Raw genomic sequence first — 9,316 nt, forward strand, 5'->3', positions numbered from 1 at the left:
GCGTGCCCTCCTCGCCCTTCATCCTCTCCTCCCTCTTCTTCTCTCCTGCTGTCGCCGGAGCACAACCGCAGCTCGCCGCCGCACCTTCGTCCTTGCCGCACTGTCGTGCCACAAAGCCACCGCGGCCATGGTGCGTGACGGGCATTCCAGCGACTGGGATGGCTCCAACGTCCAAGTCGAGTATCTTCGCACGACGTGGAGGCTTCCCGGCAAAGAGTGCGTGCGAGTGCGGATTCCACTGGAGCAGGAGATCTCGCCGGCGCCGGAGCCCGACGAGTTCATGGTCTTTCATAGCCACTTTCTCCGCGACTTTGGCTTGCCGGTGAGCGGTTTCTTCTGTGCCTTCCTCAACCTCTACGGCTTGCATCCGCACCACCTCACCCCCAACATTGTGGTACTTCTCTCTGCCTTTGTTACTTTCTGCGAAGGCTATCTCAGAGTTTTACCCACGCTCGAGCTGTGGGGCGCTTCTTCTACCTCAAGCTTGCACCGCAGCAAAGGGCGATGTGGCTCAGTGTGGCGCTTGCATCGCCGTGCGGCATACGGGCGGCGGAACCCGGTTTCCGGTTGTGGTGATACTGGAGTCGGACAAGTTGTGGCAGAAATCATATTTCTATGTCCGCAACTTGGATCCGACTCGCAACTACATCAACCTGCCGGGTTTCGTGGTCGGCCCGCCTGCTGAGCCACGGACCAACTGGGGCCAGCAGCTGCCGAGGCCGCTGCCGGCTGGTGTCACCCGCGTCCTCGAATGCCTGGACGTGATGATAGAGGTGGAGGGCCTCCAGCCGGCGGACCTGTTGGCCGCCTTAATCTAGCGTCGGGTGCTGCTGCTACAATTTTGGCCCCACCTGATCTGTGAAATGGGCGGCCGCCGAGATCCGAGTCGGACGTCGACCAAGGAGATGCCGGCAGATGAGGACGCCAATCGTGTCAACTTCATCTCCGGCAGCCAGCTCGATGTGGGAAGCTGGAGCTTCGTCAAGGAGCCCTACAGACGGGCCAACCCGCCGCCTGGGGTCAGAACCCGGCCTTCTTCTCTGTTCTCTTTGTTTTTGTGATGACCTTTGTCGAGTCTGATTGTCCGGGTGCTGCATAGCGCGTCGTCAGTCTCGACCACCGATGGATTCCGGACCGGGAGGTCAGCGACGTAGGCGACCCCGAGCTAGGGGCGGCCGCGCTGGAGGAGGACGACGACACCGGGGAAGGTGGCGGTAGAGCAGACGGCGGGGTAGGAGACGTTCGGGGGTGGCCAGACAATGACGAAGGCAGCGACGAGCCACACCGTGTCGCGGGCGCTGACAAGACTGGGGTCGACTTCTCGGCGGCGGGGCCGATATCTGGAGCAGCCGGCACCTCGAAGCGTTGAGCTGACGCCGGGATGCTCGACACCCGGCTGAGCAAGAAGGCCAAGCAGTCCGCCGCCGTGACCAAGCGGCAAGAGGCCCTGTAGGCAGCCACCTTCTGGAAGATCCCGAAGCCGCGCCCGACGATGTCCGTGTAAGCATCTTCGTTGTTTTGTCTTGTGTTTGCTTTTCATTTTTTATTGCAATCTTCTTAGCTTCTTTTTTCTTCGGTGCGTAGAGCCCCGCTCTCTCTGTCGCGAGCCCCGTCCGGCTCGGTGATTGGGGCGGCAGACGGCTCCGCCGAGCCCCGCCGAGCGGACCCGCTCGCCGCCCTCCGGGAGGCGACGGAAAAGAATGTGCGGGAGGCACAAGAGGAGCGGGAGGCCGCGGCCCAGGAGAAGGCGGAGGCGGCATGAACGGAGGCCGACGCGGCAGCCAAAGCGCAGGCCGACGCAGCAGCCAAAGCGCAGGCCGACGCGGTGGCCAAGGAGCAAGCGGCCGTGGCCGCCAAGGCGCGGGAGGAGGAGCCGTCCCGCAGCCGAGCTCCGGAGTCCACCGGTCCACAATCTGCGGAGCCAGCGGCGCCGAAAGGGCGGGCGCTGACTGGAGGTGCTGGTGTCGACCAGCCGGCCTTGGAGAGGGGAGGGGACCCCGTCGTCTTGGAGGCGGAGGTGCCTCCACGCGTGCCGACTGCTGACATGCAGGTAGTCAGCCTGAAGCGCCGCTGGTGCCGCCATCTGGCAGCGAGTTGGTGGTGGGCCTGACTCCCGCGGTCCATGTTCCGGCGTGCCAGCGCCCGGTGAAGGCGGCCTTAGCGCCAAGGCCGTTGGAGATCGGAGCATTGAGCTCGTGGGCGCTCAACACAGAAGCCACTAGTGCCGCCCCTCCGGATTGGACGTTTGGGGATGGCTCGGGTGTTCTGAATGTGGCCGTGCAAGACATAATGGCCCAGTTCAATGCCCAAGGCACCGCTCTCCAGCAATACACGCAGGAGTTCTTGGCAACGCGGACGGTCATCCGGGTACGCTTCTTACTTCTTGTTTTCATTTCTTGTGATCTTCCGTGGGGGGGGGGGTGGCGCCAGCGCACCCACTGGGTGTAGCCCCTGAGTTTCGGGCCGACTGCTGAGCAGGCAACTCGGAACTTCAAGGTGAGTTCTGAGTGTTGACTTGTTTTTTTCTTCTGTTGTCTTCGTTGCAGGACTACCACAACATCCGCGCGGCCGCCTACAACTCTAAGGTCCAGGAGCTGGCCAAGCGGACCACCTACCTGAATCAGAGCCGGAGTAAGCATTCCGTCTTCTTTCACACGGGGGCGCGTCAGCGCACCCGCTGGGTGTAGCCCCTGAGATTCGGGCCGACTCCTGAGCAGTCGGGCCGGATCTTCCGGCAACTACTTGTCTTTGGTTGGTGTTGACATTTTTCTTTTTCCCTGTCTTGGCAGAGGCTGCTACTGATCTGCGGAAGCGCCTGGGTGAGGTTGAGTCCGCGCTCCACACCAAGGAGTAGGAGTGCAGCCAGGCGGCTCAAGAGTGCGACCGCCTGGCGAAGGAGCTGGCGGACCAGGTGGAGTGGCACAAGGCGGAGGTGCAGTAGCTGAAGGACGGCGAGACTCACCTCATGGCCGAGTTCAAGACTCAGCGCTCGAACTGGGCCGAGAAGGAGAAGTTCCTGTCCGACGGCTACGACGAGATCCAGGACATGATCGGCGATAAGTTGCTTCTTCTTTTACACAGCTGCCGGTTGAGGCAGGAGACGGCTTCTGGCTTCTACGCTTCTTGATGTTTCTTCTTGTACAAAATTCTTTCCCGATCACTCCGTCGCTGTCAGTCAGGCCATTGAGGCACGACACGATCAGCGGAGGAGGGCGGTTGTTGACATTCTGCCGAACGCGCCTCGCAATCTTGGCGAGCAGCTTCTGGCCGTCAAGGTTCGCCTGCAGCTGGCTCATCATACACTCCGCCGCCTGCAGTGCGTTGGAGCAGAGGTGTTGGCGGCCCTTTGGCCGGGTGCTCAAGTCCAAAAATCACGTTCGTTCCAAAAATCACGTTCCCAAAGGTTTCATTCCGTTTGGACTCCGTTTGATATTCCTTTTCTTCGAAACCCTAAAATAGGCAAAAACATCAATTCTGGGTTGGTCCTCCGGTTAATAGGTTAGTCCCAAAAATAATATAAAAGTGGATAATAAAGCCCAATAATGTCCAAAACAGTAGATAATATAGCCTGGAGCAATCAAAAATTATAGATACGTTGGAGACATATCAAGCATCCCCAAGCTTAATTCCTGCTCGTCCTTGAGTAGGTAAATGATAAAAAAGATAATTTTTGATGCGAAGTGCTACTTGGCATAATTTTAATGTAATTCTTCTTAATTGTGGTATGAATATTCACATACGAAAGATTCAAGATAAAAGTTTAATATTGACATAAAAGTAATAATACTTCAAGCATACTAACAAAGCAATCATGTCTTCTCAAAATAACATGGCCAAAGAAAGTTATCCCTACAAAATCATATAGCCTGCCTATGCTCTATCTTCACCACACAAAGTATTTAAAGCATGCACAACCCCGATGACAAGCCAAGCAATTGTTTCATACTTCTGACATTCTCAAACTTTTTCAATCTTCATGCAATACATGAGCGGGAGCCATGGATATAGCACTATATGTGGAATAGAATGGTGGTTGTGGAGAAGACAAAAGGGGAGAAGATAGTCTCACATCAACTGGGCATATCAATGGGCTATGGAGATGCCCATCAATAGATATCAATGTGATTGAGTAGGGATTGCCATGCAACGGATGCACTAGAGCTATACGTATATGAAATCTCAACAAAAGAAACTAAGTGGGTGTGCATCCAACTTGCTTTCTCATGAAGACCTAGGGCATTTTGAGGAAGCCCATCATTGGAATATACAAGCCAAGTTCTATAATAAAAAGTTCCCACTAGTATATGAAAGTGACGAAATGAGAGACTCTCTATCATGAATATCATGGTGCTACTTTGAAGCACAAGTGTGGTAAAAGGATAGTAACATTGTCCCTTCTCTCTTTTTCTCTCATTTTTTTATTTGGGCCTTTTCTCCTCTCTTTTTTATGGCCTCTTTTCTTTCTTTTTTTTCTTCTTTTTTTCGTCCGGAGTCTCATCCCGACTTGTGGGGGAATCATAGTCTCCATCATCCTTTCCTCACTGGGGCAATGCTCTAATAATGATGATCATCACACTTTTATTTTCTTACAACTTAACAATTACAACTCGATACTTAAAACAAAATATGACTCTATATGAATGCCTCCGGCGATGTACCGGGATATGCAATGAATCAAGAGTGACATGTATGAAAGAATTATGAATGGTGGCTTTGCCACAAATACAATGTCAACTACATGATCATGCTAAGCAATATGACAATGATGGAGTGTGTCATAATAAACGGAACGGTGGAAAGTTGCATGGCAATATATCTCGGAATGGCTATGGAAATGCCATAATAGGTAGGTATGGTGGTTGTTTTGAGGAAGGTATATGGTGGGTGTATGATACCGGCGAAAGGTGCGCGGTATTAGAGAGGCTAGCAATGGTGGAAGGAAGAAAAAGTGCGTATAATCCATGGACTCAACATTAGTCATAAAGAACTCATATAATTATTGCAAAAATCTACAAGTTATCAAAGCAAAGTATTACGCGCATTCTCCTAGGGGGATAGATTGGTAGGAAAATACCATCGCTCGTCCCCGACCGCCACTCATAAGGAAGACAATCAAAAAATAAATCATGCTCCGACTTCATCACATAACGGTTCACCATACGTGCATGCTACGGAAATCACAAACTTTAACATAAGTATTTCTCAAATTCACAACTACTAAACTAGCACAACTTCAATATCACCATCTTCATATCTCAAACAATTATCAAGTATCAAACTTCTCATAGTATTCAACACACTCATAAGAAAGTTTTTACTATTCTTGAATACCAAGCATATTAGGATTATTTAAGCAAATTACCATGCTATTTAAGACTCTCAAAATAATCTAAGTGAAGTAGGAGAGATCAATAGTTTCTATAAAACAAATCCACCACCATGCTCTAAAAAATATAAGTGAAGTACTAGAGCAAAACTATATAACTCAAATGATATAAGCGAAGCACATAGAGTATTCTAACAAATTCCAAATCATGTATGGCTCTCTCAAAAGGTGTGTACAGCAAGGATGATTGTGGTAAACTAAAAAGCAAAGACTCAAATCATACAAAATGCTCCAAGCAAAACACATATCATGTGGTGAATAAAAATATAGCTCCAAGTAAAGTTACCGATAGAAGTAGACGAAAGAGGGGATGCCTTCCGGGGCATCCCCAAGCTTTGGCTTTTAGGTGTCCTTATATTATATTGGGGGTGCCATGGGCATCCCCAAGCTTAGGCTCTTGACACTACTTGTTCCATAATCCATCAAATCTTTACCCAAAACTTGAAAACTTCACAACACAAAACTTAAAGTAGAAAATCTCGTGAGCTCCGTTAGCGAAAGAAAACAAAAGACCACTTCAAGGTACTATAATGAACTCATTATTTATTTATATTGGTGTTAAACTTACTTTATTCCAATTTCTCTTTGGTTTATAAACTATTTTACTAGCCATAGATTCATCAAAATAAGCAAACAACACTCGAAAAATAGAATCTGTCAAAAACAGAACAGTCTGTAGTAATCTGTAGCTAGCGCAAGATCTGGAACCCCAAAAATTCTAAAATAAATTTATGGACGTGAGGAATTTATCTATTAATCATCTGCAAAAATATTTAACTAAATAGAACTTTCCAAATAAAAATGGCAGCAGTTCTCGTGAGCGCTAAAGTTTCTGTTTTTTACAGCAAGATTAACAAGACTTTCCCCAAGTCTTCTCAACGGTTCTACTTGGCACAAACACTAATTAAACACAAAAAGCACAACCAAACCAGAGGCTAGATAAATTATTTATTACTAAACATGATCAAAAAGCAAGAAATAAAAATAAAATTGGGTTGCCTCCCAACAAGCGCTATCGTTTAACGCCCCTAGCTAGGCATAATATTTCAATGATGCTCACATGAAAGACAAGAATTGAAGCACAAAGAGAGCATCATAAAACACATGACAAACACATCTAAGTCTAACATACTTCCTATGCATAGGCATCTTATAGGCAAACACATTATCAAGGCAAGCAAAAACTAGCATATGCAAGGAAGCGGAAAGAAACAATAGCAATCTCAACATAACGAGAGGTAATTTAGTAACATGAAAATTTCTACCACCATATTTTCCTCTCTCATAATAATTACATGTAGGATCATAAGCAAATTCAACAAAATAGCTATCACATAAAATATTTTCAACATGATCCACAGGCATGCAAAGTTGACACTCTTCCAAAATAGTGGGATTAACATTAACTAAAGTCATGACCTCTCCAAACCCACTTTTATTAAAAACTTCATAAGATTGAACATTCTCCAAATATGTGGGATCTAAATTGACACTCTTCCAAACCCACTTTCAATAATATTGCAAACACTATTATCAATCTCATATTCATCATGGGGCTTAAATAGATTTTCAAGATCAAAAGAAGAATCACCCCAATCATGATCATTGCAACAAATAGTAGTCATAGCAAAACTAGCATCCCCAAGCTTAGGTTTTTGCATATCATTAACACAATTTACATTAAGAGAATTCTTAATAACATCATTGCAATCATGCTTTTCATCGAAGGAACTATCAAGTATGGGTGCAATAGCAACGATCCCATATTTAACATAAGGAACTATAGCAAATTCTTCTTCATAAATATTGGCATCATGGCCACAAGAATAGCAAGCAACATGTTCATCGAGGGATATTTCATTCAAATCATTGGAATCATCATTATCTATAGATTCATGCATATCATTATTTTCTTCCAAAGCAACGGTCATTCTTTCAATAAATTCTTGGATATAGACATTATGAGCAAAGTTTTCATTGCAATATTTAAGTATGACAGAATTTTCAGATTTATTGAGAGTAAAATCATACTTTTCAATCAAAGAAGCAACTTCATGAGCACACTTAAAAACAACAAATTCTTCAATTTGTTCGATATCATAGTAACTATATACACCCTTTGCATAAGAAGATAAGATTTCATTATCATTGAACTCACATAGGTACGGAAGGTGTTTTTTAGGGTTCTTAGAGCAACAAGTAAAATCACACATTTCACAAAGATTCCAAGCATAGCATAGCAAACTATTTATATGATACCATAAGAGCTTCCCTTTTTCAGACAAACGATAACGCACAAAATGAGCATGCTCATCTAAAGATTTCCCATCAACTAGGCTAGTTGGGGTTTCAGCACGAGCGCATAAGGATCGAAGATGATCCAAGTAGAACATTTTAAGTGGATCCATATCAATAGATTATTAGCAATCAAAGATGCAAGCAAATGGAAGGCACATGGTAACACAAGCAAACAAGCAAAAGAGGCAAACAGAGAAAGATAGGGAGGATAGAGAGAGAGGGTGAATAAAACGGCAAGGGTGAAGTAGGGGAGAGGAAAACGAGAGGCAAATGGCAAATAATGTAATGCCAGAGATAAGGGTTGTGATGGGTACTTGGTATGTTGACTTTTGCGTAGACTCCCCGGCAACGGCGCCAGAAATCTTCTTGCTACCTCTTGAGCACTGCGTTGGATTTCCTTGAAGAGGAAAGGATGATGCAGCAAAGTAGCGTAAGTATTTCCCTCCGTTTTTGAGAACCAAGGTATCAATCCAGTAGGAGGCTACGCGCGAGTCCCTCATACCTGCACAAAACAAATAACACCTCGCAACCAACGCGATAAGGGGTTGTCAATCCCTTCACGGCCACTTACGAGAGTGAGATCTGATAGATATGATAGAATAATATTTTTGGTATTTTTGTGATAAAGTGTAAAATAAAAGCAAAGTAAAAAAGGAAAGGAAATAACTAAGTATTGGAAGATTAATATGATGAAGATAGACCCGGGGGCCATAGGTTTCACTAGTGGCTTCTCTCAAGAGCATAAGTATTTTACGGTGGGTGAACGAATTACTGTTGAGCAATTGACAGAATTGAGCATAGTTATGAGAATATCTAGGTATGATCATGTATATAGGCATCACGTCCAAGACAAGTAGACCGACTCCTGCCTGCATCTAGTACTATTACTCCACTCATCGACCGCTATCCAGCATGCATCTAGAGTATTAAGTTCATGAAAACAGAGTAATGCCTTAAGCAAGATGACATGAAGAAGAGGGATAAATTCATGCAATATGATAAAAAAACTATCTTGTTATCCTCGATGGCAACAATACAATACGTGTCTTGCTGCCCCTACTGTCACTGGGAAAGGACACCGCAAGATTGAACCCAAAGCTAAGCACTTCTCCCATTGCAAGAAAGATCAATCTAGTAGGCCAAACCAAACTGATAATTCGAAGAGACTTGCAAAGATAACCAATCATACATAAAAGAATTCAGAGAAGATTCAAATATTGTTCATAGATAATCTTGATCATAAACCCACAATTCATCGGTCTCAACAAACACACCGCAAAAAGAAGATTACATCGAATAGATCTCCACATGAGAGGGGGAGAACATTCTATTGAGATCCAAAAAGAGAGAAGAAGCCATCTAGCTAATAACTATGGACCCGAAGGTCTGAAGTAAACTACTCACACTTCATCGGAGAGGCTATGGTGTTGATGTAGAAACCCTTCGTGATGGATGCTCCCTCCGGCGGAGCTCCGAAACAGGCCCCAAGATGGGATTCATGGATACAGAAGGTTGCGGCGGTGGAATTAGGTTTTTGGCTCTGTCTCTGATCGTTTGGGGGTACGTAGGTATATATAGGAGGAAGAAGTACGTCGGTGGAGCAACAAAGGGCCCACGAGGGTGGAGGGCGCG

The sequence above is a fragment of the Triticum dicoccoides genome, chromosome 1A (genome assembly GCF_002162155.2).
Source record: "Triticum dicoccoides isolate Atlit2015 ecotype Zavitan chromosome 1A, WEW_v2.0, whole genome shotgun sequence".
NCBI classification, from domain to species: Eukaryota; Viridiplantae; Streptophyta; class Magnoliopsida; order Poales; family Poaceae; genus Triticum; species Triticum dicoccoides.